We start from the raw sequence: 27,846 nt of genomic DNA, 5'->3' as shown, positions 1-27,846 counted from the left end.
TTGCTTCTTTTACAAAAAATTAAGCAGGAAATATGAATTGCTCATTCTAATATGTGCTATTTCTGATGGCATCGCAACCTTGGGCAATATGACTCTAAGGTAGTGGAGTCCAGAGTTCTTGGATGCTTTGCCAACATTTCAAGCCTGACTGTGCTTCTAAATAGCATGAAATAGCAATCTTTGTACAAAGTTTTAATATTGGGGAGACAGATTGGTCGAAAAAAAATCAGACAGGCGCTGTTGAGATTCGAACTCAGGATCTCCTGTTTACTAGACAGGCGCTTTAACCAACTAAGCCACAGCACCTTTTTTGCATCTGGTCTCCTTTCCTTCCTCATGTAATCATTTAGAAGTGAAATCCACTTTTTTAAGGCTGGGCTTCTGTTGCAATATAACTTTTCAAAATGTTTTCCAATTAACTGAAACTCTATTGCACAAAACGAGCATGTCATTAATCGCTGATTTAGAGTGGACTGCATTGCCCAGTGTGTGTATTGAGGAGCACATGTTCGCCTTTACTGGGGAGCAATTTTGCACTCATGAATGTGGCAAAACATTCAAATCCGTAAGTGGGTGAACATTAAAGTCCTAGATGCTGCAAATCTCTATATCTGGATACGGAATGACTGAAAAAAGTTATGTCTCCAGTGTCAAAATGTGTGTAATGCACTAGTAATTCATTTCCTTTATTGACCATTGAGGCAGCCATGTATGGAGGTGCTGTAGAGTGAAAATCAAGTTTCAAATGGGCAGTGATCCTTGTGCCTGGATAGCTCAGTGGGTAGAGCATCAGACTTTTAATCTGAGGGTCCAGGGTTCAAGTCCCTGTTCAGGCGTATCTTTGCTTCTTTTACAAAAAATTAAGCAGGAAATATGAATTGCTCATTCTAATATGTGCTATTTCTGATGGCATCGCAACCTTGGGCAATATGACTCTAAGGTAGTGGAGTCCAGAGTTCTTGGATGCTTTGCCAACATTTCAAGCCTGACTGTGCTTCTAAATAGCATGAAATAGCAATCTTTGTACAAAGTTTTAATATTGGGGAGACAGATTGGTCGAAAAAAAAGCAGACAGGCGCTGCTGAGATTCGAACTCAGGATCTCCTGTTTACTAGACAGGCGCTTTAACCAACTAAGCCACAGCACCTTTTTTGCATCTGGTCTCCTTTCCTTCCTCATGTAATTATTTAGAAGTGAAATCCACTTTTTTAAGGCTGGGCTTCTGTTGCAATATAACTTTTCAAAATGTTTTCCAATTGACTGAAACTCCATTGCACAAAACGAGCATGTCAGTAATCGACGATTTAGAGTGGACTGCATTGTCCAGTGTGTGCATTGAGGAGCACATGTACGTCTTTACTGGTGAGCAAGTTTGCACTCATGAATGTGGCAAAACATTCAAATGCGTGGGGTGGATGACCATTAAAGTCCTACATGCTGCAAATCTCTATATCTGGATACGGAATGACTGAAAAAAGTTATGTCTCCAGTGTCAAAATGTGTGTAATGCACTAGTAATTAATTTCCTTTATTGACCAGTGAGGTAGCCATGTATGGAGGTGCTGTAGAGTGAAAATCAAGTTTCAAATGGGCAGTGATCCCTGTGCCTGGATAGCTCAGTCGGTAGAGCATCAGACTTTTAATCTGAGGGTCCCTGTTCAGGCGTACCTTTGCTTCTTTTACAATAAATTAAGCAGGAAATATGAATTGCTCATTCTAATATGTGCTATTTCTGATGGCATGGCAACCTTGGGCAATATGACTCGAAGGTAGTGGAGTCCAGAGTTCTTGGATGCTTTGCCAACATTTTAAGCCTGACTGTGCTTCTAAATAGCATGCAATAGCAATCTTTGTACAAAGTTTTAATATTGGGGAGACAGATTGGTCGAAAAAAAAGCAGAGAGGCACTGCTGAGATTCAAACTCAGGATCTCCTGTTTACTTGACAGGCGCTTTAACCAACTAAGCCACAGCACCTTTTTTGCATCTAGTCTCCTTTCCTTCCTCATGTAATCATTTAGAAGTGAAATCCACTTTTTTTAAGGCTGGGCTTCTGTTGCAATATAACTTTTCAAAATGTTTTCCAATTGACTGAAACTCCATTGCACAAAACGAGCATGTCATTAATCGTCGATTTAGAGTGGACTGCATTGCCCAGTGTGTGCATTGAGGAGCACATGTTCGTCTTTACTGGGGAGCAAGTTTGCACTCATGAATGTGGCAAAACATTCAAATCCGTAAGTGGGTGAACATTAAAGTCCTAGATGCTGCAAATCTCTATATCTGGATACGGAATGACTGAAAAAAGTTATGTCTCCAGTGTCAAAATGTGTGTAATGCACTAGTAATTCATTTCCTTTATTGACCAGTGAGGTAGCCATGTATGGAGGTGCTGTAGAGTGAAAATCAAGTTTCAAATGGGCAGTGATCCCTGTGCCTGGATAGCTCAGTCTGTAGAGCATCAGACTTTTAATCTGAGGGTCCAGGGTTCAAGTCACTGTTCAGGCGTACCTATGCTTCTTTTACAAAAAATTAAGCAGGAAATATGAATTGCTCATTCTAATATGTGCTATTTCTGATGGCATCGCAACCTTGGGCAATATGACTCTAAGGTAGTGGAGTCCAGAGTTTTTGGATGCTTTGCCAACATTTCAAGCCTGACTGTGCTTCTAAATAGCATGAAATAGCAATCTTTGTACAAAGTTTTAATATTGGGGAGACAGATTGGTCGAAAAAAAAGCAGACAGGCGCTGCTGAGATTCGAACTCAGGATCTCCTGTTTACTAGACAGGCGCTTTAACCAACTAAGCCACAGCACCTTTTTTGCATCTGGTCTCCTTTCCTTCCTCATGTAATCATTTAGAAGTGAAATCCATTTTTTTTAAGGCTGGGCTTCTGTTGCAATATAACTTTTCAAAATGTTTTCCAATTGACTGAAACTCCATTGCACAAAACGAGCATGTCATTAATCGTCGATTTAGAGTGGACTGCATTGCCCAGTGTGTGCATTGAGGAGCACATGTTCGTCTTTACTGGGGAGCAAGTTTGCACTCATGAATGTGGCAAAACATTCAAATCCGTAAGTGGGTGAACATTAAAGTCCTAGATGCTGCAAATCTCTATATCTGGATACGGAATGACTGAAAAAAGTTATGTCTCCAGTGTCAAAATGTGTGTAATGCACTAGTAATTCATTTCCTTTATTGACCAGTGAGGTAGCCATGTATGGAGGTGCTGTAGAGTGAAAATCAAGTTTCAAATGGCAGTGATCCCTGTGCCTGGATAGCTCAGTCGGTAGAGCATCAGACTTTTAATCTGAGGGTCCAGGGTTCAAGTCCCTGTTCAGGCGTACCTTTGCTTCTTTTACAATAAATTAAGCAGGAAATATGAATTGCTCATTCTAATATTTGCTATTTCTGATGGCATGGCAACCTTGGGCAATATGACTCGAAGGTAGTGGAGTCCAGAGTTCTTGGATGCTTTGCCAACATTTTAAGCCTGACTGTGCTTCTAAATAGCATGCAATAGCAATCTTTGTACAAAGTTTTAATATTGGGGAGACAGATTGGTCGAAAAAAAGCAGACAGGCGCTGCTGAGATTCGAACTCAAGATCTCCTGTTTACTAGACAGGCGCTTGATTTAACCAACTAAGCCACAGCACCTTTTTTGCATCTGGTCTCCTTTCCTTCCTCATGTAATCATTTAGAAGTGAAATCCACTTTTTTAAGGCTGGGCTTCTGTTGCAATATAACTTTTCAAAATGTTTTCCAATTGACTGAAACTCTATTGCACAAAACGAGCATGTCATTAATCGTCGATTTAGAGTGGACTGCATTGCCCAGTGTGTGCATTGAGGAGCACATGTTCGTCTTTACTGGGGAGCAAGTTTGCACTCATGAATGTGGCAAAACATTCAAATCCGTAAGTGGGTGAACATTAAAGTCCTAGATGCTGCAAATCTCTATATCTGGATACGGAATGACTGAAAAAAGTTATGTCTCCAGTGTCAAAATGTGTGTAATGCACTAGTAATTCATTTCCTTTATTGACCAGTGAGGTAGCCATGTATGGAGGTGCTGTAGAGTGAAAATCAAGTTTCAAATGGGCAGTGATCCCTGTGCCTGGATAGCTCAGTCGGTAGAGCATCAGACTTTTAATCTGAGGGTCCAGGGTTCAAGTCACTGTTCAGGCGTACCTTTGCTTCTTTTACAAAAAATTAAGCAGGAAATATGAATTGCTCTTCCTAATATGTGCTATTTCTGATGGCATCGCAACCTTGGGCAATATGACTCTAAGGTAGCGGAGTCCAGAGTTTTTGGATGCTTTGCCAACATTTCAAGCCTGACTGTGCTTCTAAATAGCATGAAATAGCAATCTTTGTACAAAGTTTTAATATTGGGGAGACAGATTGGTCGAAAAAAAAGCAGACAGGCGCTGCTGAGATTCGAACTCAGGATCTCCTGTTTACTAGACAGGCACTTGCTTTAACCAACTAAGCCACAGCACCTTTTTTGCATCTGGTCTCCTTTCCATTCTCATGTAATCATTTAGAAGTGAAATCCATTTTTTTTAAGGCTGGGCTTCTGTTGCAATATAACTTTTCAAAATGTTTTCCAATTGACTGAAACTCCATTGCACAAAACGAGCATGTCATTAATCGTCGATTTAGAGTGGACTGCATTGCCCAGTGTGTGCATTGAGGAGCACATGTTCGTCTTTACTGGGGAGCAAGTTTGCACTCATGAATGTGGCAAAACATTCAAATCCGTAAGTGGGTGAACATTAAAGTCCTAGATGCTGCAAATCTCTATATCTGGATACGGAATGACTGAAAAAAGTTATGTCTCCAGTGTCAAAATGTGTGTAATGCACTAGTAATTCATTTCCTTTATTGACCAGTGAGGTAGCCATGTATGGAGGTGCTGTAGAGTGAAAATCAAGTTTCAAATGGGCAGTGATCCCTGTGCCTGGATAGCTCAGTCGGTAGAGCATCAGACTTTTAATCTGAGGGTCCAGGGTTCAAGTCCCTGCTCAGGCGTACCTTCGCATCTATTACAAAAAATTAAGCAGGAAATATGAATTGCTCATTCTAATATGTGCTATTTCTGATGGCATCGCAACCTTGGGCAATATGACTCTAAGGTAGTGGAGTCCAGAGTTCTTGGATGCTTTGCCAACATTTCAAGCCTGACTGTGCTTCTAAATAGCATGAAATAGCAATCTTTGTACAAAGTTTTAATATTGGGGAGACAGATTGGTCGAAAAAAAAGCAGACAGGCGCTGCTGAGATTCGAACTCAGGATCTCCTGTTTACTAGACAGGCGCTTTAACCAACTAAGCCACAGCACCTTTTTTGCATCTGGTCTCCTTTCCTTCCTCATGTAATCATTTAGAAGTGAAATCCACTTTTTTAAGGCTGGGCTTCTGTTGCAATATAACTTTTCAAAATGTTTTCCAATTGACTGAAACTCCATTGCACAAAACGAGCATGTCATTAATCGTTGATTTAGAGTGGACTGCATTGCCCAGTGTGTGTATTGAGGAGCACATGTTCGTCTTTACTGGGGAGCAAGTTTGCACTCATGAATGTGGCAAAACATTAAAATCCGTAAGTGGGTGAACATTAAAGTCCTAGATGCTGCAAATCTCTATATCTGGATACGGAATGACTGCAAAAAAGTTATGTCTCTAGTGTCAAAATGTGTGTAATGCACTAGTAATTCATTTCCTTTATTGACCAGTGAGGTAGCCATGTATGGAGGTGCTGTAGAGTGAAAATCAAGTTTCAAATGGGTAGTGATCCCTGTGCCTGGATAGCTCAGTCGGTAGAGCGTCAGACTTTTAATCTGAGGGTCCAGGGTTCAAGTCCCTGTTCAGGCGTACCTTTGCTTCTTTTACAAAAAATTAAGCAGGAAATATGAATTGCTCATTCTAATATGTGCTATTTCTGATGGCATCGCAACCTTGGGCAATATGACTCTAAGGTAGTGGAGTCCAGAGTTCTTGGATGCTTTGCCAACATTTCAAGCCTGACTGTGCTTCTAAATAGCATGAAATAGCAATCTTTGTACAAAGTTTTAATATTGGGGAGACAGATTGGTCGAAAAAAAAGCAGACAGGCGCTGCTGAGATTCGAACTCAGGATCTCCTGTTTACTAGACAGGCGCTTTAACCAACTAAGCCACAGCACCTTTTTTGCATCTGGTCTCCTTTCCATTCTCATGTAATCATTTAGAAGTGAAATCCACTTTTTTAAGGCTGGGCTTCTGTTGCAATATAACTTTTCAAAATGTTTTCCAATTGACTGAAACTCCATTGCACAAAACGAGCATGTCAGTAATCGACGATTTAGAGTGGACTGCATTGTCCAGTGTGTGCATTGAGGAGCACATGTACGTCTTTACTGGTGAGCAAGTTTGCACTCATGAATGTGGCAAAACATTCAAATGCGTGGGGTGGATGACCATTAAAGTCCTACATGCTGCAAATCTCTATATCTGGATACGGAATGACTGAAAAAAGTTATGTCTCCAGTGTCAAAATGTGTGTAATGCACTAGTAATTCATTTCCTTTATTGACCAGTGAGGTAGCCATGTATGGAGGTGCTGTAGAGTGAAAATCAAGTTTCAAATGGGCAGTGATCCCTGTGCCTGGATAGCTCAGTCGGTAGAGCATCAGACTTTTAATCTGAGGGTCCCTGTTCAGGCGTACCTTTGCTTCTTTTACAATAAATTAAGCAGGAAATATGAATTGCTCATTCTAATATTTGCTATTTCTGATGGCATGGCAACCTTGGGCAATATGACTCGAAGGTAGTGGAGTCCAGAGTTCTTGGATGCTTTGCCAACATTTTAAGCCTGACTGTGCTTCTAAATAGCATGCAATAGCAATCTTTGTACAAAGTTTTAATATTGGGGAGACAGATTGGTCGAAAAAAAAGCAGAGAGGCACTGCTGAGATTCAAACTCAGGATCTCCTGTTTACTTGACAGGCGCTTTAACCAACTAAGCCACAGCACCTTTTTTGCATCTAGTCTCCTTTCCTTCCTCATGTAATCATTTAGAAGTGAAATCCACTTTTTTTAAGGCTGGGCTTCTGTTGCAATATAACTTTTCAAAATGTTTTCCAATTGACTGAAACTCCATTGCACAAAACGAGCATGTCATTAATCGTCGATTTAGAGTGGACTGCATTGCCCAGTGTGTGCATTGAGGAGCACATGTTCGTCTTTACTGGGGAGCAAGTTTGCACTCATGAATGTGGCAAAACATTCAAATCCGTAAGTGGGTGAACATTAAAGTCCTAGATGCTGCAAATCTCTATATCTGGATACGGAATGACTGAAAAATGTTATGTCTCCAGTGTCAAAATGTGTGTAATGCACTAGTAATTCATTTCCTTTATTGACCAGTGAGGTAGCCATGTATGGAGGTGCTGTAGAGTGAAAATCAAGTTTCAAATGGGCAGTGATCCCTGTGCCTGGATAGCTCAGTCGGTAGAGCATCAGACTTTTAATCTGAGGGTCCAGGGTTCAAGTCCCTGTTCAGGCGTACCTTTGCTTCTTTTACAATAAATTAAGCAGGAAATATGAATTGCTCATTCTAATATTTGCTATTTCTGATGGCATCGCAACCTTGGGCAATATGACTCTAAGGTAGTGGAGTCCAGAGTTCTTGGATGCTTTGCCAACATTTCAAGCCTGACTGTGCTTCTAAATAGCATGAAATAGCAATCTTTGTACAAAGTTTTAATATTGGGGAGACAGATTGGTCGAAAAAAAAGCAGACAGGCGCTGCTGAGATTCGAACTCAGGATCTCCTGTTTACTAGACAGGCGCTTTAACCAACTAAGCCACAGCACCTTTTTTGCATCTGGTCTCCTTTCCTTCCTCATGTAATTATTTAGAAGTGAAATCCACTTTTTTAAGGCTGGGCTTCTGTTGCAATATAACTTTTCAAAATGTTTTCCAATTGACTGAAACTCCATTGCACAAAACGAGCATGTCAGTAATCGACGATTTAGAGTGGACTGCATTGTCCAGTGTGTGCATTGAGGAGCACATGTACGTCTTTACTGGTGAGCAAGTTTGCACTCATGAATGTGGCAAAACATTCAAATGCGTGGGGTGGATGACCATTAAAGTCCTACATGCTGCAAATCTCTATATCTGGATACGGAATGACTGAAAAAAGTTATGTCTCCAGTGTCAAAATGTGTGTAATGCACTAGTAATTCATTTCCTTTATTGACCAGTGAGGTAGCCATGTATGGAGGTGCTGTAGAGTGAAAATCAAGTTTCAAATGGGCAGTGATCCCTGTGCCTGGATAGCTCAGTCGGTAGAGCATCAGACTTTTAATCTGAGGGTCCCTGTTCAGGCGTACCTTTGCTTCTTTTACAATAAATTAAGCAGGAAATATGAATTGCTCATTCTAATATGTGCTATTTCTGATGGCATCGCAACCTTGGGCAATATGACTCTAAGGTAGTGGAGTCCAGAATTCTTGGATGCTTTGCCAACATTTCAAGCCTGACTGTGCTTCTAAATAGCATGAAATAACAATCTTTGTACAAAGTTTTAATATTGGGGAGACAGATTGGTCGAAAAAAAAGCAGACAGGCGCTGCTGAGATTCAAACTCAGGATCTCCTGTTTACTAGACAGGCGCTTTAACCAACTAAGCCACAGCACCTTTTTTGCATCTGGTCTCCTTTCCTTCCTCATGTAATCATTTAGAAGTGAAATTCACTTTTTTTAAGGCTGGGCTTCTGTTGCAATATAACTTTACAAAATGTTTTCCAATTGACTGAAACTCCATTGCACAAAACGAGCATGTCATTAATCGTTGATTTAGAGTGGACTGCATTGCCCAGTGTGTGTATTGAGGAGCACATGTTCGCCTTTACTGGGGAGCAATTTTGCACTCATGAATGTGGCAAAACATTCAAATCCGTAAGTGGGTGAACATTAAAGTCCTAGATGCTGCAAATCTCTATATCTGGATACGGAATGACTGAAAAAAGTTATGTCTCCAGTGTCAAAATGTGTGTAATGCACTAGTAATTCATTTCCTTTATTGACCAGTGAGGTAGCCATGTATGGAGGTGCTGTAGAGTGAAAAACAAGTTTCAAATGGGCAGTGATCCTTGTGCCTGGATAGCTCAGTCGGTAGAGCATCAGACTTTTAATCTGAGGGTCCAGGGTTCAAGTCCCTGTTCAGGCGTATCTTTGCTTCTTTTACAAAAAATTAAGCAGGAAATATGAATTGCTCATTCTAATATGTGCTATTTCTGATGGCATCGCAACCTTGGGCAATATGACTCTAAGGTAGTGGAGTCCAGAGTTCTTGGATGCTTTGCCAACATTTCAAGCCTGACTGTGCTTCTAAATAGCATGAAATAGCAATCTTTGTACAAAGTTTTAATATTGGGGAGACAGATTGGTCGAAAAAAAAGCAGACAGGTGCTGCTGAGATTCGAACGCAGGATCTCCTGTTTACTAGACAGGCGCTTTAACCAACTAAGCCACAGCACCTTTTTTGCATCTGGTCTCCTTTCCTTCCTCATGTAATCATTTAGAAGTGAAATCCACTTTTTTAAGGCTGGGCTTCTGTTGCAATATAACTTTTCAAAATGTTTTCCAATTGACTGAAACTCCATTGCACAAAACGAGCATGTCATTAATCGTCGATTTAGAGTGGACTGCATTGCCCAGTGTGTGCATTGAGGAGCACATGTTCGTCTTTACTGGGGAGCAAGTTTGCACTCATGAATGTGGCAAAACATTCAAATCCGTAAGTGGGTGAACATTAAAGTCCTAGATGCTGCAAATCTCTATATCTGGATACGGAATGACTGAAAAAAGTTATGTCTCCAGTGTCAAAATGTGTGTAATGCACTAGTAATTCATTTCCTTTATTGACCAGTGAGGTAGCCATGTATGGAGGTGCTGTAGAGTGAAAATCAAGTTTCAAATGGGCAGTGATCCCTGTGCCTGGATAGCTCAGTCGGTAGAGCATCAGACTTTTAATCTGAGGGTCCAGGGTTCAAGTCACTGTTCAGGCGTACCTTTGCTTCTTTTACAAAAAATTAAGCAGGAAATATGAATTGCTCTTCCTAATATGTGCTATTTCTGATGGCATCGCAACCTTGGGCAATATGACTCTAAGGTAGCGGAGTCCAGAGTTTTTGGATGCTTTGCCAACATTTCAAGCCTGACTGTGCTTCTAAATAGCATGAAATAGCAATCTTTGTACAAAGTTTTAATATTGGGGAGACAGATTGGTCGAAAAAAAAGCAGACAGGCGCTGCTGAGATTCGAACTCAGGATCTCCTGTTTACTAGACAGGCACTTGCTTTAACCAACTAAGCCACAGCACCTTTTTTGCATCTGGTCTCCTTTCCATTCTCATGTAATCATTTAGAAGTGAAATCCATTTTTTTTAAGGCTGGGCTTCTGTTGCAATATAACTTTTCAAAATGTTTTCCAATTGACTGAAACTCCATTGCACAAAACGAGCATGTCATTAATCGTCGATTTAGAGTGGACTGCATTGCCCAGTGTGTGCATTGAGGAGCACATGTTCGTCTTTACTGGGGAGCAAGTTTGCACTCATGAATGTGGCAAAACATTCAAATCCGTAAGTGGGTGAACATTAAAGTCCTAGATGCTGCAAATCTCTATATCTGGATACGGAATGACTGAAAAAAGTTATGTCTCCAGTGTCAAAATGTGTGTAATGCACTAGTAATTCATTTCCTTTATTGACCAGTGAGGTAGCCATGTATGGAGGTGCTGTAGAGTGAAAATCAAGTTTCAAATGGGCAGTGATCCCTGTGCCTGGATAGCTCAGTCGGTAGAGCATCAGACTTTTAATCTGAGGGTCCAGGGTTCAAGTCCCTGCTCAGGCGTACCTTCGCATCTTTTACAAAAAATTAAGCAGGAAATATGAATTGCTCATTCTAATATGTGCTATTTCTGATGGCATCGCAACCTTGGGCAATATGACTCTAAGGTAGTGGAGTCCAGAGTTCTTGGATGCTTTGCCAACATTTCAAGCCTGACTGTGCTTCTAAATAGCATGAAATAGCAATCTTTGTACAAAGTTTTAATATTGGGGAGACAGATTGGTCGAAAAAAAAGCAGACAGGCGCTGCTGAGATTCGAACTCAGGATCTCCTGTTTACTAGACAGGCGCTTTAACCAACTAAGCCACAGCACCTTTTTTGCATCTGGTCTCCTTTCCTTCCTCATGTAATCATTTAGAAGTGAAATCCACTTTTTTAAGGCTGGGCTTCTGTTGCAATATAACTTTTCAAAATGTTTTCCAATTGACTGAAACTCCATTGCACAAAACGAGCATGTCATTAATCGTTGATTTAGAGTGGACTGCATTGCCCAGTGTGTGTATTGAGGAGCACATGTTCGTCTTTACTGGGGAGCAAGTTTGCACTCATGAATGTGGCAAAACATTAAAATCCGTAAGTGGGTGAACATTAAAGTCCTAGATGCTGCAAATCTCTATATCTGGATACGGAATGACTGAAAAAAGTTATGTCTCTAGTGTCAAAATGTGTGTAATGCACTAGTAATTCATTTCCTTTATTGACCAGTGAGGTAGCCATGTATGGAGGTGCTGTAGAGTGAAAATCAAGTTTCAAATGGGTAGTGATCCCTGTGCCTGGATAGCTCAGTCGGTAGAGCGTCAGACTTTTAATCTGAGGGTCCAGGGTTCAAGTCCCTGTTCAGGCGTACCTTTGCTTCTTTTACAAAAAATTAAGCAGGAAATATGAATTGCTCATTCTAATATGTGCTATTTCTGATGGCATCGCAACCTTGGGCAATATGACTCTAAGGTAGTGGAGTCCAGAGTTCTTGGATGCTTTGCCAACATTTCAAGCCTGACTGTGCTTCTAAATAGCATGAAATAGCAATCTTTGTACAAAGTTTTAATATTGGGGAGACAGATTGGTCGAAAAAAAAGCAGACAGGCGCTGCTGAGATTCGAACTCAGGATCTCCTGTTTACTAGACAGGCGCTTTAACCAACTAAGCCACAGCACCTTTTTTGCATCTGGTCTCCTTTCCATTCTCATGTAATCATTTAGAAGTGAAATCCACTTTTTTAAGGCTGGGCTTCTGTTGCAATATAACTTTTCAAAATGTTTTCCAATTGACTGAAACTCCATTGCACAAAACGAGCATGTCAGTAATCGACGATTTAGAGTGGACTGCATTGTCCAGTGTGTGCATTGAGGAGCACATGTACGTCTTTACTGGTGAGCAAGTTTGCACTCATGAATGTGGCAAAACATTCAAATGCGTGGGGTGGATGACCATTAAAGTCCTACATGCTGCAAATCTCTATATCTGGATACGGAATGACTGAAAAAAGTTATGTCTCCAGTGTCAAAATGTGTGTAATGCACTAGTAATTCATTTCCTTTATTGACCAGTGAGGTAGCCATGTATGGAGGTGCTGTAGAGTGAAAATCAAGTTTCAAATGGGCAGTGATCCCTGTGCCTGGATAGCTCAGTCGGTAGAGCATCAGACTTTTAATCTGAGGGTCCCTGTTCAGGCGTACCTTTGCTTCTTTTACAATAAATTAAGCAGGAAATATGAATTGCTCATTCTAATATTTGCTATTTCTGATGGCATGGCAATCTTGGGCAATATGACTCGAAGGTAGTGGAGTCCAGAGTTCTTGGATGCTTTGCCAACATTTTAAGCCTGACTGTGCTTCTAAATAGCATGCAATAGCAATCTTTGTACAAAGTTTTAATATTGGGGAGACAGATTGGTCGAAAAAAAAGCAGAGAGGCACTGCTGAGATTCAAACTCAGGATCTCCTGTTTACTTGACAGGCGCTTTAACCAACTAAGCCACAGCACCTTTTTTGCATCTAGTCTCCTTTCCTTCCTCATGTAATCATTTAGAAGTGAAATCCACTTTTTTTAAGGCTGGGCTTCTGTTGCAATATAACTTTTCAAAATGTTTTCCAATTGACTGAAACTCCATTGCACAAAACGAGCATGTCATTAATCGTCGATTTAGAGTGGACTGCATTGCCCAGTGTGTGCATTGAGGAGCACATGTTCGTCTTTACTGGGGAGCAAGTTTGCACTCATGAATGTGGCAAAACATTCAAATCCGTAAGTGGGTGAACATTAAAGTCCTAGATGCTGCAAATCTCTATATCTGGATACGGAATGACTGAAAAATGTTATGTCTCCAGTGTCAAAATGTGTGTAATGCACTAGTAATTCATTTCCTTTATTGACCAGTGAGGTAGCCATGTATGGAGGTGCTGTAGAGTGAAAATCAAGTTTCAAATGGGCAGTGATCCCTGTGTCTGGATAGCTCAGTCGGTAGAGCATCAGACTTTTAATCTGAGGGTCCAGGGTTCAAGTCACTGTTCAGGCGTACCTATGCTTCTTTTACAAAAAATTAAGCAGGAAATATGAATTGGTCATTCTAATATGTGCTATTTCTGATGGCATCGGAACCTTGGGCAATATGACTCTAAGGTAGTGGAGTCCAGAGTTTTTGGATGCTTTGCCAACATTTCAAGCCTGACTGTGCTTCTAAATAGCATGAAATAGCAATCTTTGTACAAAGTTTTAATATTGGGGAGACAGATTGGTCGAAAAAAAAGCAGACAGGCGCTGCTGAGATTCGAACTCAGGATCTCCTGTTTACTAGACAGGCGCTTTAACCAACTAAGCCACAGCACCTTTTTTGCATCTGGTCTCCTTTCCTTCCTCATGTAATCATTTAGAAGTGAAATCCATTTTTTTTAAGGCTGGGCTTCTGTTGCAATATAACTTTTCAAAATGTTTTCCAATTGACTGAAACTCCATTGCACAAAACGAGCATGTCATTAATCGTCGATTTAGAGTGGACTGCATTGCCCAGTGTGTGCATTGAGGAGCACATGTTCGTCTTTACTGGGGAGCAAGTTTGCACTCATGAATGTGGCAAAACATTCAAATCCGTAAGTGGGTGAACATTAAAGTCCTAGATGCTGCAAATCTCTATATCTGGATACGGAATGACTGAAAAAAGTTATGTCTCCAGTGTCAAAATGTGTGTAATGCACTAGTAATTCATTTCCTTTATTGACCAGTGAGGTAGCCATGTATGGAGGTGCTGTAGAGTGAAAATCAAGTTTCAAATGGCAGTGATCCCTGTGCCTGGATAGCTCAGTCGGTAGAGCATCAGACTTTTAATCTGAGGGTCCAGGGTTCAAGTCCCTGTTCAGGCGTACCTTTGCTTCTTTTACAATAAATTAAGCAGGAAATATGAATTGCTCATTCTAATATTTGCTATTTCTGATGGCATGGCAACCTTGGGCAATATGACTCGAAGGTAGTGTAGTCCAGAGTTCTTGGATGCTTTGCCAACATTTTAAGCCTGACTGTGCTTCTAAATAGCATGCAATAGCAATCTTTGTACAAAGTTTTAATATTGGGGAGACAGATTGGTCGAAATAAAGCAGACAGGCGCTGCTGAGATTCGAACTCAAGATCTCCTGTTTACTAGACAGGCGCTTGCTTTAACCAACTAAGCCACAGCACCTTTTTTGCATCTGGTCTCCTTTCCTTCCTCATGTAATCATTTAGAAGTGAAATCCACTTTTTTAAGGCTGGGCTTCTGTTGCAATATAACTTTTCAAAATGTTTTCCAATTGACTGAAACTCTATTGCACAAAACGAGCATGTCATTAATCGTCGATTTAGAGTGGACTGCATTGCCCAGTGTGTGCATTGAGGAGCACATGTTCGTCTTTACTGGGGAGCAAGTTTGCACTCATGAATGTGGCAAAACATTCAAATCCGTAAGTGGGTGAACATTAAAGTCCTAGATGCTGCAAATCTCTATATCTGGATACGGAATGACTGAAAAAAGTTATGTCTCCAGTGTCAAAATGTGTGTAATGCACTAGTAATTCATTTCCTTTATTGACCAGTGAGGTAGCCATGTATGGAGGTGCTGTAGAGTGAAAATCAAGTTTCAAATGGGCAGTGATCCCTGTGCCTGGATAGCTCAGTCGGTAGAGCATCAGACTTTTAATCTGAGGGTCCAGGGTTCAAGTCACTGTTCAGGCGTACCTTTGCTTCTTTTACAAAAAATTAAGCAGGAAATATGAATTGCTCATTCTAATATGTGCTATTTCTGATGGCATCGCAACCTTGGGCAATATGACTCTAAGGTAGTGGAGTCCAGAGTTTTTGGATGCTTTGCCAACATTTCAAGCCTGACTGTGCTTCTAAATAGCATGAAATAGCAATCTTTGTACAAAGTTTTAATATTGGGGAGACAGATTGGTCGAAAAAAAAGCAGACAGGCGCTGCTGAGCTTCGAACTCAGGATCTCCTGTTTACTAGACAGGCACTTGCTTTAACCAACTAAGCCACAGCACCTTTTTTGCATCTGGTCTCCTTTCCATTCTCATGTAATCATTTAGAAGTGAAATCCACTTTTTTAAGGCTGGGCTTCTGTTGCAATATAACTTTTCAAAATGTTTTCCAATTGACTGAAACTCCATTGCACAAAACGAGCATGTCATTAATCGTCGATTTAGAGTGGACTGCATTGCCCAGTGTGTGCATTGAGGAGCACATGTTCGTCTTTACTGGGGAGCAAGTTTGCACTCATGAATGTGGCAAAACATTCAAATCCGTAAGTGGGTGAACATTAAAGTCCTAGATGCTGCAAATCTCTATATCTGGATACGGAATGACTGAAAAAAGTTATGTCTCCAGTGTCAAAATGTGTGTAATGCACTAGTAATTCATTTCCTTTATTGACCAGTGAGGTAGCCATGTATGGAGGTGCTGTAGAGTGAAAATCAAGTTTCAAATGGGCAGTGATCCCTGTGCCTGGATAGCTCAGTCTGTAGAGCATCAGACTTTTAATCTGAGGGTCCAGGGTTCAAATCCCTGTTCAGGCACATCTTTGCTTCTTTTACAAAAAATTTAGCAGGAAATATGAATTGCTCATTCTAATATGTGCTATTTCTGATGGCATCGCAACCTTGGGCAATATGACTCTAAGGTAGTGGAGTCCAGAAATCTTGGATGCTTTGCCAACATTTCAAGCCTGACTGTGCTTCTAAATAGCATGAAATAACAATCTTTGTACAAAGTTTTAATATTGGGGAGACAGATTGGTCGAAAAAAAAGCAGACAGGCGCTGCTGAGATTCAAACTCAGGATCTCCTGTTTACTAGACAGGCGCTTTAACCAACTAAGCCACAGCACCTCTTTTTGCATCTGGTCTCCTTTCCTTCCTCATGTAATCATTTAGAAGTGAAATTCACTTTTTTTAAGGCTGGGCTTCTGTTGCAATATAACTTTACAAAATGTTTTCCAATTGACTGAAACTCCATTGCACAAAACGAGCATGTCATTAATCGTTGATTTAGAGTGGACTGCATTGCCCAGTGTGTGTATTGAGGAGCACATGTTCGCCTTTACTGGGGAGCAATTTTGCACTCATGAATGTGGCAAAACATTCAAATCCGTAAGTGGGTGAACATTAAAGTCCTAGATGCTGCAAATCTCTATATCTGGATACGGAATGACTGAAAAAAGTTATGTCTCCAGTGTCAAAATGTGTGTAATGCACTAGTAATTCATTTCCTTTATTGACCAGTGAGGTAGCCATGTATGGAGGTGCTGTAGAGTGAAAAACAAGTTTCAAATGGGCAGTGATCCTTGTGCCTGGATAGCTCAGTCGGTAGAGCATCAGACTTTTAATCTGAGGGTCCAGGGTTCAAGTCCCTGTTCAGGCGTATCTTTGCTTCTTTTACAAAAAATTAAGCAGGAAATATGAATTGCTCATTCTAATATGTGCTATTTCTGATGGCATCGCAACCTTGGGCAATATGACTCTAAGGTAGTGGAGTCCAGAGTTCTTGGATGCTTTGCCAACATTTCAAGCCTGACTGTGCTTCTAAATAGCATGAAATAGCAATCTGTGTACAAAGTTTTAATATTGGGGAGACAGATTGGTCGAAAAAAAAGCAGACAGGTGCTGCTGAGATTCGAACGCAGGATCTCCTGTTTACTAGACAGGCGCTTTAACCAACTAAGCCACAGCACCTTTTTTGCATCTGGTCTCCTTTCCTTCCTCATGTAATCATTTAGAAGTGAAATCCACTTTTTTAAGGCTGGGCTTCTGTTGCAATATAACTTTTCAAAATGTTTTCCAATTGACTGAAACTCCATTGCACAAAACGAGCATGTCATTAATCGTCGATTTAGAGTGGACTGCATTGCCCAGTGTGTGCATTGAGGAGCACATGTTCGTCTTTACTGGGGAGCAAGTTTGCACTCATGAATGTGGCAAAACATTCAAATCCGTAAGTGGGTGAACATTAAAGTCCTAGATGCTGCAAATCTCTATATCTGGATACGGAATGACTGAAAAAAGTTATGTCTCCAGTGTCAAAATGTGTGTAATGCACTAGTAATTCATTTCCTTTATTGACCAGTGAGGTAGCCATGTATGGAGGTGCTGTAGAGTGAAAATCAAGTTTCAAATGGGTAGTGATCCCTGTGCCTGGATAGCTCAGTCGGTAGAACATCAGACTTTTAATCTGAGGGTCCAGGGTTCAAGTCCCTGTTCAGGCGTACCTTTGCTTCTTTTACAATAAATTAAGCAGGAAATATGAATTGCTCATTCTAATATTTGCTATTTCTGATGGCATGGCAACCTTGGGCAATATGACTCGAAGGTAGTGGAGTCCAGAGTTCTTGGATGCTTTGCCAACATTTTAAGCCTGACTGTGCTTCTAAATAGCATGCAATAGCAATCTTTGTACAAAGTTTTAATATTGGGGAGACAGATTGGTCGAAAAAAAAGCAGAGAGGCGCTGCTGAGATTCGAACTCAGGATCTCCTGTTTACTTGACAGGCGCTTTAACCAACTAAGCCACAGCACCTTTTTTGCATCTAGTCTCCTTTCCTTCCTCATGTAATCATTTAGAAGTGAAATCCACTTTTTTTAAGGCTGGGCTTCTGTTGCAATATAACTTTTCAAAATGTTTTCCAATTGACTGAAACTCCATTGCACAAAACGAGCATGTCATTAATCGTCGATTTAGAGTGGACTGCATTGCCCAGTGTGTGCATTGAGGAGCACATGTTCGTCTTTACTGGGGAGCAAGTTTGCACTCATGAATGTGGCAAAACATTCAAATCCGTAAGTGGGTGAACATTAAAGTCCTAGATGCTGCAAATCTCTATATCTGGATACGGAATGACTGAAAAAAGTTATGTCTCCAGTGTCAAAATGTGTGTAATGCACTAGTAATTCATTTCCTTTATTGACCAGTGAGGTAGCCATGTATGGAGGTGCTGTAGAGTGAAAATCAAGTTTCAAATGGGCAGTGATCCCTGTGCCTGGATAGCTCAGTCGGTAGAGCATCAGACTTTTAATCTGAGGGTCCAGGGTTCAAGTCCCTGCTCAGGCGTACCTTCGCATCTTTTACAAAAAATTAAGCAGGAAATATGAATTGCTCATTCTAATATGTGCTATTTCTGATGGCATCGCAACCTTGGGCAATATGACTCTAAGGTAGTGGAGTCCAGAGTTCTTGGATGCTTTGCCAACATTTCAAGCCTGAGTGTGCGTCTAAATAGCATGAAATAGCAATCTTTGTTCAAAGTTTTAATATTGGGGAGACAGATTGGTCGAAAAAAAAGCAGACAGGCGCTGCTGAGATTCGAACTCAGGATCTCCTGTTTACTAGACAGGCGCTTTAACCAACTAAGCCATAGCACCTTTTTTGCATCTGGTCTCCTTTCCTTCCTCATGTAATCATTTAGAAGTGAAATCCACTTTTTTAAGGCTGGGCTTCTGTTGCAATATAACTTTTCAAAATGTTTTCCAATTGACTGAAACTCCATTGCACAAAACGAGCATGTCATTAATCGTCGATTTAGAGTGGACTGCATTGCCCAGTGTGTGCATTGAGGAGCACATGTTCGTCTTTACTGGGGAGCAAGTTTGCACTCATGAATGTGGCAAAACATTCAAATCCGTAAGTGGGTGAACATTAAAGTCCTAGATGCTGCAAATCTCTATATCTGGATACGGAATGACTGAAAAAAGTTATGTCTCCAGTGTCAAAATGTGTGTAATGCACTAGTAATTCATTTCCTTTATTGACCAGTGAGGTAGCCATGTATGGAGGTGCTGTAGAGTGAAAATCAAGTTTCAAATGAGTAGTGATCCCTGTGCCTGGATAGCTCAGTCGGTAGAGCATCAGACTTTTAATCTGAGGGTCCAGGGTTCAAGTCCCTGTTCAGGCGTACCTTTGCTTCTTTTACAAAAAATTAAGCAGGAAATATGAATTGCTCATTCTAATATGTGCTATTTCTGATGGCATCGCAACCTTGGGCAATATGACTCTAAGGTAGTGGAGTCCAGAGTTCTTGGATGCTTTGCCAACATTTTAAGCCTGACTGTGCTTCTAAATAGCATGAAATAGCAATCTTTGTACAAAGTTTTAATATTGGGGAGACAGATTGGTCGAAAAAAAAGCAGACAGGCGCTGCTGAGATTCGAACTCAGGATCTCCTGTTTACTAGACAGGCGCTTTAACCAACTAAGCCACAGCACCTTTTTTGCATCTGGTCTCCTTTCCTTCCTCATGTAATCATTTAGAAGTGAAATCCACTTTTTTAAGGCTGGGCTTCTGTTGCAATATAACTTTTCAAAATGTTTTCCAATTGACTGAAACTCTATTGCACAAAACGAGCATGTCATTAATCGTCGATTTAGAGTGGACTGCATTGCCCAGTGTGTGCATTGAGGAGCACATGTTCGTCTTTACTGGGGAGCAAGTTTGCACTCATGAATGTGGCAAAACATTCAAATCCGTAAGTGGGTGAACATTAAAGTCCTAGATGCTGCAAATCTCTATATCTGGATACGGAATGACTGAAAAAAGTTATGTCTCCAGTGTCAAAATGTGTGTAATGCACTAGTAATTCATTTCCTTTATTGACCAGTGAGGTAGCCATGTATGGAGGTGCTGTAGAGTGAAAATCAAGTTTCAAATGGGCAGTGATCCCTGTGCCTGGATAGCTCAGTCGGTAGAGCATCAGACTTTTAATCTGAGGGTCCAGGGTTCAAGTCCCTGTTCAGGCGTATCTTTGCTTCTTTTACAAAAAATTTAGCAGGAAATATGAATTGCTCATTCTAATATGTGCTATTTCTGATGGCATCGCAACCTTGGGCAATATGACTCTAAGGTAGTGGAGTCCAGAATTCTTGGATGCTTTGCCAACATTTCAAGCCTGACTGTGCTTCTAAATAGCATGAAATAACAATCTTTGTACAAAGTTTTAATATTGGGGAGACAGATTGGTCGAAAAAAAATCAGACAGGCGCTGCTGAGATTCGAACTCAGGATCTCCTGTTTACTAGACAGGCGCTTTAACCAACTAAGCCACAGCACCACTTTTGCATCTGGTCTCCTTTCCTTCCTCATGTAATCATTTAGAAGTCATATTCACTTTTTTTAAGGCTGGGCTTCTGTTGCAATATAACTTTACAAAATGTTTTCCAATTGACTGAAACTCCATTGCACAAAACGAGCATGTCATTAATCGTTGATTTAGAGTGGACTGCATTGCCCAGTGTGTGTATTGAGGAGCACATGTTCGTCTTTACTGGGGAGCAAGTTTGCACTCATGAATGTGGCAAAACATTAAAATCCGTAAGTGGGTGAACATTAAAGTCCTAGATGCTGCAAATCTCTATATCTGGATACGGCATGACTGAAAAAAGTTATGTCTCCAGTGTCAAAATGTGTGTAATGCACTAGTAATTCATTTCCTTTATTGACCAGTGAGGTAGCCATGTATGGAGGTGCTGTAGAGTGAAAATCAAGTTTCAAATGGGTAGTGATCCCTGTGCCTGGATAGCTCAGTCGATAGAGCATCAGACTTTTAATCTGAGGGTCCAGGGTTCAAGTCCCTGTTCAGGCGTACCTTTGCTTCTTTTACAAAAAATTAAGCAGGAAATATGAATTGCTCATTCTAATATGTGCTATTTCTGATGGCATCGCAACCTTGGGCAATATGACTCTAAGGTAGTGGAGTCCAGAGTTCTTGGATGCTTTGCCAACATTTCAAGCCTGACTGTGCTTCTAAATAGCATGAAATAGCAATCTTTGTTCAAAGTTTTAATATTGGGGAGACAGATTGGTCGAAAAAAAAGCAGACAGGCGCTGCTGAGATTCGAACTCAGGATCTTCTGTTTACTAGACAGGCGCTTTAACCAACTAAGCCACAGCACCTTTTTTGCATCTGGTCTCCTTTCCTTCCTCATGTAATTATTTAGAAGTGAAATCCACTTTTTTAAGGCTGGGCTTCTGTTGCAATATAACTTTTCAAAATGTTTTCCAATTGACTGAAACTCCATTGCACAAAACGAGCATGTCAGTAATCGACGATTTAGAGTGGACTGCATTGCCCAGTGTGTGCATTGAGGAGCACATGTACGTCTTTACTGGTGAGCAAGTTTGCACTCATGAATGTGGCAAAACATTCAAATCCGTAAGTGGGTGAACATTAAAGTCCTAGATGCTGCAAATCTCTATATCTGGATACGGAATGACTGAAAAAAGTTATGTCTCCAGTGTCAAAATGTGTGTAATGCACTAGTCATTCATTTCCTTTATTGACCAGTGAGGTAGCCATGTATGGAGGTGCTGTAGAGTGAAAATCAAGTTTCAAATGGGCAGTGATCCCTGTGCCTGGATAGCTCAGTCGGTAGAGCATCAGACTTTTAATCTGAGGGTCCAGGGTTCAAGTCCCTGCTCAGGCGTACCTTCGCATCTTTTACAAAAAATTAAGCAGGAAATATGAATTGCTCATTCTAATATGTGCTATTTCTGATGGCATCGCAACCTTGGGCAATATGACTCTAAGGTAGTGGAGTCCAGAGTTCTTGGATGCTTTGCCAACATTTCAAGCCTGACTGTGCTTCTAAATAGCATGAAATAGCAATCTTTGTACAAAGTTTTAATATTGGGGAGACAGATTGGTCGAAAAAAAAGCAGACAGGCGCTGCTGAGATTCGAACTCAGGATCTCCTGTTTACTAGACAGGCGCTTTAACCAACTAAGCCACAGCACCTTTTTTGCATCTGGTCTCCTTTCCTTCCTCATGTAATCATTTAGAAGTGAAATCCACTTTTTTAAGGCTGGGCTTCTGTTGCAATATAACTTTTCAAAATGTTTTCCAATTGACTGAAACTCCATTGCACAAAACGAGCATGTCATTAATCGTTGATTTAGAGTGGACTGCATTGCCCAGTGTGTGTATTGAGGAGCACATGTTCGTCTTTACTGGGGAGCAAGTTTGCACTCATGAATGTGGCAAAACATTAAAATCCGTAAGTGGGTGAACATTAAAGTCCTAGATGCTGCAAATCTCTATATCTGGATACGGAATGACTGAAAAAAGTTATGTCTCTAGTGTCAAAATGTGTGTAATGCACTAGTAATTCATTTCCTTTATTGACCAGTGAGGTAGCCATGTATGGAGGTGCTGTAGAGTGAAAATCAAGTTTCAAATGGGTAGTGATCCCTGTGCCTGGATAGCTCAGTCGGTAGAGCGTCAGACTTTTAATCTGAGGGTCCAGGGTTCAAGTCCCTGTTCAGGCGTACCTTTGCTTCTTTTACAAAAAATTAAGCAGGAAATATGAATTGCTCATTCTAATATGTGCTATTTCTGATGGCATCGCAACCTTGGGCAATATGACTCTAAGGTAGTGGAGTCCAGAGTTCTTGGATGCTTTGCCAACATTTCAAGCCTGGCTGTGCTTCTAAATAGCATGAAATAGCAATCTTTGTACAAAGTTTTAATATTGGGGAGACAGATTGGTCGAAAAAAAAGCAGACAGGCGCTGCTGAGATTCGAACTCAGGATCTCCTGTTTACTAGACAGGCGCTTTAACCAACTAAGCCACAGCACCTTTTTTGCATCTGGTCTCCTTTCCATTCTCATGTAATCATTTAGAAGTGAAATCCACTTTTTTAAGGCTGGGCTTCTGTTGCAATATAACTTTTCAAAATGTTTTCCAATTGACTGAAACTCCATTGCACAAAACGAGCATGTCAGTAATCGACGATTTAGAGTGGACTGCATTGTCCAGTGTGTGCATTGAGGAGCACATGTACGTCTTTACTGGTGAGCAAGTTTGCACTCATGAATGTGGCAAAACATTCAAATGCGTGGGGTGGATGACCATTAAAGTCCTACATGCTGCAAATCTCTATATCTGGATACGGAATGACTGAAAAAAGTTATGTCTCCAGTGTCAAAATGTGTGTAATGCACTAGTAATTCATTTCCTTTATTGACCAGTGAGGTAGCCATGTATGGAGGTGCTGTAGAGTGAAAATCAAGTTTCAAATGGGCAGTGATCCCTGTGCCTGGATAGCTCAGTCGGTAGAGCATCAGACTTTTAATCTGAGGGTCCCTGTTCAGGCGTACCTTTGCTTCTTTTACAATAAATTAAGCAGGAAATATGAATTGCTCATTCTAATATTTGCTATTTCTGATGGCATGGCAATCTTGGGCAATATGACTCGAAGGTAGTGGAGTCCAGAGTTCTTGGATGCTTTGCCAACATTTTAAGCCTGACTGTGCTTCTAAATAGCATGCAATAGCAATCTTTGTACAAAGTTTTAATATTGGGGAGACAGATTGGTCGAAAAAAAAGCAGAGAGGCACTGCTGAGATTCAAACTCAGGATCTCCTGTTTACTTGACAGGCGCTTTAACCAACTAAGCCACAGCACCTTTTTTGCATCTAGTCTCCTTTCCTTCCTCATGTAATCATTTAGAAGTGAAATCCACTTTTTTTAAGGCTGGGCTTCTGTTGCAATATAACTTTTCAAAATGTTTTCCAATTGACTGAAACTCCATTGCACAAAACGAGCATGTCATTAATCGTCGATTTAGAGTGGACTGCATTGCCCAGTGTGTGCATTGAGGAGCACATGTTCGTCTTTACTGGGGAGCAAGTTTGCACTCATGAATGTGGCAAAACATTCAAATCCGTAAGTGGGTGAACATTAAAGTCCTAGATGCTGCAAATCTCTATATCTGGATACGGAATGACTGAAAAATGTTATGTCTCCAGTGTCAAAATGTGTGTAATGCACTAGTAATTCATTTCCTTTATTGACCAGTGAGGTAGCCATGTATGGAGGTGCTGTAGAGTGAAAATCAAGTTTCAAATGGGCAGTGATCCCTGTGTCTGGATAGCTCAGTCGGTAGAGCATCAGACTTTTAATCTGAGGGTCCAGGGTTCAAGTCACTGTTCAGGCGTACCTATGCTTCTTTTACAAAAAATTAAGCAGGAAATATGAATTGCTCATTCTAATATGTGCTATTTCTGATGGCATCGGAACCTTGGGCAATATGACTCTAAGGTAGTGGAGTCCAGAGTTTTTGGATGCTTTGCCAACATTTCAAGCCTGACTGTGCTTCTAAATAGCATGAAATAGCAATCTTTGTACAAAGTTTTAATATTGGGGAGACAGATTGGTCGAAAAAAAAGCAGACAGGCGCTGCTGAGATTCGAACTCAGGATCTCCTGTTTACTAGACAGGCGCTTTAACCAACTAAGCCACAGCACCTTTTTTGCATCTGGTCTCCTTTCCTTCCTCATGTAATCATTTAGAAGTGAAATCCATTTTTTTTAAGGCTGGGCTTCTGTTGCAATATAACTTTTCAAAATGTTTTCCAATTGACTGAAACTCCATTGCACAAAACGAGCATGTCATTAATCGTCGATTTAGAGTGGACTGCATTGCCCAGTGTGTGCATTGAGGAGCACATGTTCGTCTTTACTGGGGAGCAAGTTTGCACTCATGAATGTGGCAAAACATTCAAATCCGTAAGTGGGTGAACATTAAAGTCCTAGATGCTGCAAATCTCTATATCTGGATACGGAATGACTGAAAAAAGTTATGTCTCCAGTGTCAAAATGTGTGTAATGCACTAGTAATTCATTTCCTTTATTGACCAGTGAGGTAGCCATGTATGGAGGTGCTGTAGAGTGAAAATCAAGTTTCAAATGGCAGTGATCCCTGTGCCTGGATAGCTCAGTCGGTAGAGCATCAGACTTTTAATCTGAGGGTCCAGGGTTCAAGTCCCTGTTCAGGCGTACCTTTGCTTCTTTTACAATAAATTAAGCAGGAAATATGAATTGCTCATTCTAATATTTGCTATTTCTGATGGCATGGCAACCTTGGGCAATATGACTCGAAGGTAGTGTAGTCCAGAGTTCTTGGATGCTTTGCCAACATTTTAAGCCTGACTGTGCTTCTAAATAGCATGCAATAGCAATCTTTGTACAAAGTTTTAATATTGGGGAGACAGATTGGTCGAAATAAAGCAGACAGGCGCTGCTGAGATTCGAACTCAAGATCTCCTGTTTACTAGACAGGCGCTTGCTTTAACCAACTAAGCCACAGCACCTTTTTTGCATCTGGTCTCCTTTCCTTCCTCATGTAATCATTTAGAAGTGAAATCCACTTTTTTAAGGCTGGGCTTCTGTTGCAATATAACTTTTCAAAATGTTTTCCAATTGACTGAAACTCTATTGCACAAAACGAGCATGTCATTAATCGTCGATTTAGAGTGGACTGCATTGCCCAGTGTGTGCATTGAGGAGCACATGTTCGTCTTTACTGGGGAGCAAGTTTGCACTCATGAATGTGGCAAAACATTCAAATCCGTAAGTGGGTGAACATTAAAGTCCTAGATGCTGCAAATCTCTATATCTGGATACGGAATGACTGAAAAAAGTTATGTCTCCAGTGTCAAAATGTGTGTAATGCACTAGTAATTCATTTCCTTTATTGACCAGTGAGGTAGCCATGTATGGAGGTGCTGTAGAGTGAAAATCAAGTTTCAAATGGGCAGTGATCCCTGTGCCTGGATAGCTCAGTCGGTAGAGCATCAGACTTTTAATCTGAGGGTCCAGGGTTCAAGTCACTGTTCAGGCGTACCTTTGCTTCTTTTACAAAAAATTAAGCAGGAAATATGAATTGCTCATTCTAATATGTGCTATTTCTGATGGCATCGCAACCTTGGGCAATATGACTCTAAGGTAGTGGAGTCCAGAGTTTTTGGATGCTTTGCCAACATTTCAAGCCTGACTGTGCTTCTAAATAGCATGAAATAGCAATCTTTGTACAAAGTTTTAATATTGGGGAGACAGATTGGTCGAAAAAAAAGCAGACAGGCGCTGCTGAGATTCGAACTCAGGATCTCCTGTTTACTAGACAGGCGCTTTAACCAACTAAGCCACAGCACCTTTTTTGCATCTGGTCTCCTTTCCTTCCTCATGTAATCATTTAGAAGTGAAATCCACTTTTTTAAGGCTGGGCTTCTGTTGCAATATAACTTTTCAAAATGTTTTCCAATTGACTGAAACTCCATTGCACAAAACGAGCATGTCATTAATCGTTGATTTAGAGTGGACTGCATTGCCCAGTGTGTGTATTGAGGAGCACATGTTCGTCTTTACTGGGGAGCAAGTTTGCACTCATGAATGTGGCAAAACATTAAAATCCGTAAGTGGGTGAACATTAAAGTCCTAGATGCTGCAAATCTCTATATCTGGATACGGAATGACTGAAAAAAGTTATGTCTCTAGTGTCAAAATGTGTGTAATGCACTAGTAATTCATTTCCTTTATTGACCAGTGAGGTAGCCATGTATGGAGGTGCTGTAGAGTGAAAATCAAGTTTCAAATGGGTAGTGATCCCTGTGCCTGGATAGCTCAGTCGGTAGAGCGTCAGACTTTTAATCTGAGGGTCCAGGGTTCAAGTCCCTGTTCAGGCGTACCTTTGCTTCTTTTACAAAAAATTAAGCAGGAAATATGAATTGCTCATTCTAATATGTGCTATTTCTGATGGCATCGCAACCTTGGGCAATATGACTCTAAGGTAGTGGAGTCCAGAGTTCTTGGATGCTTTGCCAACATTTCAAGCCTGGCTGTGCTTCTAAATAGCATGAAATAGCAATCTTTGTACAAAGTTTTAATATTGGGGAGACAGATTGGTCGAAAAAAAAGCAGACAGGCGCTGCTGAGATTCGAACTCAGGATCTCCTGTTTACTAGACAGGCGCTTTAACCAACTAAGCCACAGCACCTTTTTTGCATCTGGTCTCCTTTCCATTCTCATGTAATCATTTAGAAGTGAAATCCACTTTTTTAAGGCTGGGCTTCTGTTGCAATATAACTTTTCAAAATGTTTTCCAATTGACTGAAACTCCATTGCACAAAACGAGCATGTCAGTAATCGACGATTTAGAGTGGACTGCATTGTCCAGTGTGTGCATTGAGGAGCACATGTACGTCTTTACTGGTGAGCAAGTTTGCACTCATGAATGTGGCAAAACATTCAAATGCGTGGGGTGGATGACCATTAAAGTCCTACATGCTGCAAATCTCTATATCTGGATACGGAATGACTGAAAAAAGTTATGTCTCCAGTGTCAAAATGTGTGTAATGCACTAGTAATTCATTTCCTTTATTGACCAGTGAGGTAGCCATGTATGGAGGTGCTGTAGAGTGAAAATCAAGTTTCAAATGGGCAGTGATCCCTGTGCCTGGATAGCTCAGTCGGTAGAGCATCAGACTTTTAATCTGAGGGTCCCTGTTCAGGCGTACCTTTGCTTCTTTTACAATAAATTAAGCAGGAAATATGAATTGCTCATTCTAATATTTGCTATTTCTGATGGCATGGCAATCTTGGGCAATATGACTCGAAGGTAGTGGAGTCCAGAGTTCTTGGATGCTTTGCC

The 27,846-nt window shown here is 40.8% G+C and overlaps 12 non-coding genes across 12 annotated transcripts; all 12 read left to right on the top strand.

Moving 5' to 3' along the window:
• Positions 1-3,275: 3,275 nt before the first annotated feature.
• Positions 3,276-3,348, top strand: TRNAK-UUU (transfer RNA lysine (anticodon UUU)). The gene has a single exon. It is a non-coding gene; the product is annotated as a tRNA-Lys (tRNA).
• Positions 3,349-5,807: 2,459 nt separating this feature from the next.
• TRNAK-UUU (transfer RNA lysine (anticodon UUU)) lies at positions 5,808-5,880 on the top strand. The gene has a single exon. It is a non-coding gene; the product is annotated as a tRNA-Lys (tRNA).
• A 1,598-nt stretch (positions 5,881-7,478) lies between these two features.
• Positions 7,479-7,551, top strand: TRNAK-UUU (transfer RNA lysine (anticodon UUU)). The gene has a single exon. It is a non-coding gene; the product is annotated as a tRNA-Lys (tRNA).
• A 1,598-nt stretch (positions 7,552-9,149) lies between these two features.
• On the top strand, positions 9,150-9,222 carry TRNAK-UUU (transfer RNA lysine (anticodon UUU)). Its single transcript has one exon. It is a non-coding gene; the product is annotated as a tRNA-Lys (tRNA).
• A 2,455-nt stretch (positions 9,223-11,677) lies between these two features.
• On the top strand, positions 11,678-11,750 carry TRNAK-UUU (transfer RNA lysine (anticodon UUU)). The gene has a single exon. It is a non-coding gene; the product is annotated as a tRNA-Lys (tRNA).
• A 2,439-nt stretch (positions 11,751-14,189) lies between these two features.
• On the top strand, positions 14,190-14,262 carry TRNAK-UUU (transfer RNA lysine (anticodon UUU)). Its single transcript has one exon. It is a non-coding gene; the product is annotated as a tRNA-Lys (tRNA).
• A 2,459-nt stretch (positions 14,263-16,721) lies between these two features.
• Positions 16,722-16,794, top strand: TRNAK-UUU (transfer RNA lysine (anticodon UUU)). The gene has a single exon. It is a non-coding gene; the product is annotated as a tRNA-Lys (tRNA).
• Positions 16,795-19,245: 2,451 nt separating this feature from the next.
• TRNAK-UUU (transfer RNA lysine (anticodon UUU)) lies at positions 19,246-19,318 on the top strand. Its single transcript has one exon. It is a non-coding gene; the product is annotated as a tRNA-Lys (tRNA).
• A 768-nt stretch (positions 19,319-20,086) lies between these two features.
• Positions 20,087-20,159, top strand: TRNAK-UUU (transfer RNA lysine (anticodon UUU)). The gene has a single exon. It is a non-coding gene; the product is annotated as a tRNA-Lys (tRNA).
• Positions 20,160-22,610: 2,451 nt separating this feature from the next.
• Positions 22,611-22,683, top strand: TRNAK-UUU (transfer RNA lysine (anticodon UUU)). Its single transcript has one exon. It is a non-coding gene; the product is annotated as a tRNA-Lys (tRNA).
• A 2,439-nt stretch (positions 22,684-25,122) lies between these two features.
• Positions 25,123-25,195, top strand: TRNAK-UUU (transfer RNA lysine (anticodon UUU)). Its single transcript has one exon. It is a non-coding gene; the product is annotated as a tRNA-Lys (tRNA).
• A 1,612-nt stretch (positions 25,196-26,807) lies between these two features.
• On the top strand, positions 26,808-26,880 carry TRNAK-UUU (transfer RNA lysine (anticodon UUU)). Its single transcript has one exon. It is a non-coding gene; the product is annotated as a tRNA-Lys (tRNA).
• Positions 26,881-27,846: the final 966 nt, after the last annotated feature.

This window comes from Ambystoma mexicanum, unplaced genomic scaffold (assembly GCF_040938575.1).
Source record: "Ambystoma mexicanum isolate Mex_15411 unplaced genomic scaffold, UKY_AmexF1_1 Mex_scaf1, whole genome shotgun sequence".
Taxonomy (NCBI): Eukaryota; Metazoa; Chordata; class Amphibia; order Caudata; family Ambystomatidae; genus Ambystoma; species Ambystoma mexicanum.
This window is presented reverse-complemented; position numbering and strand designations above follow the sequence as displayed.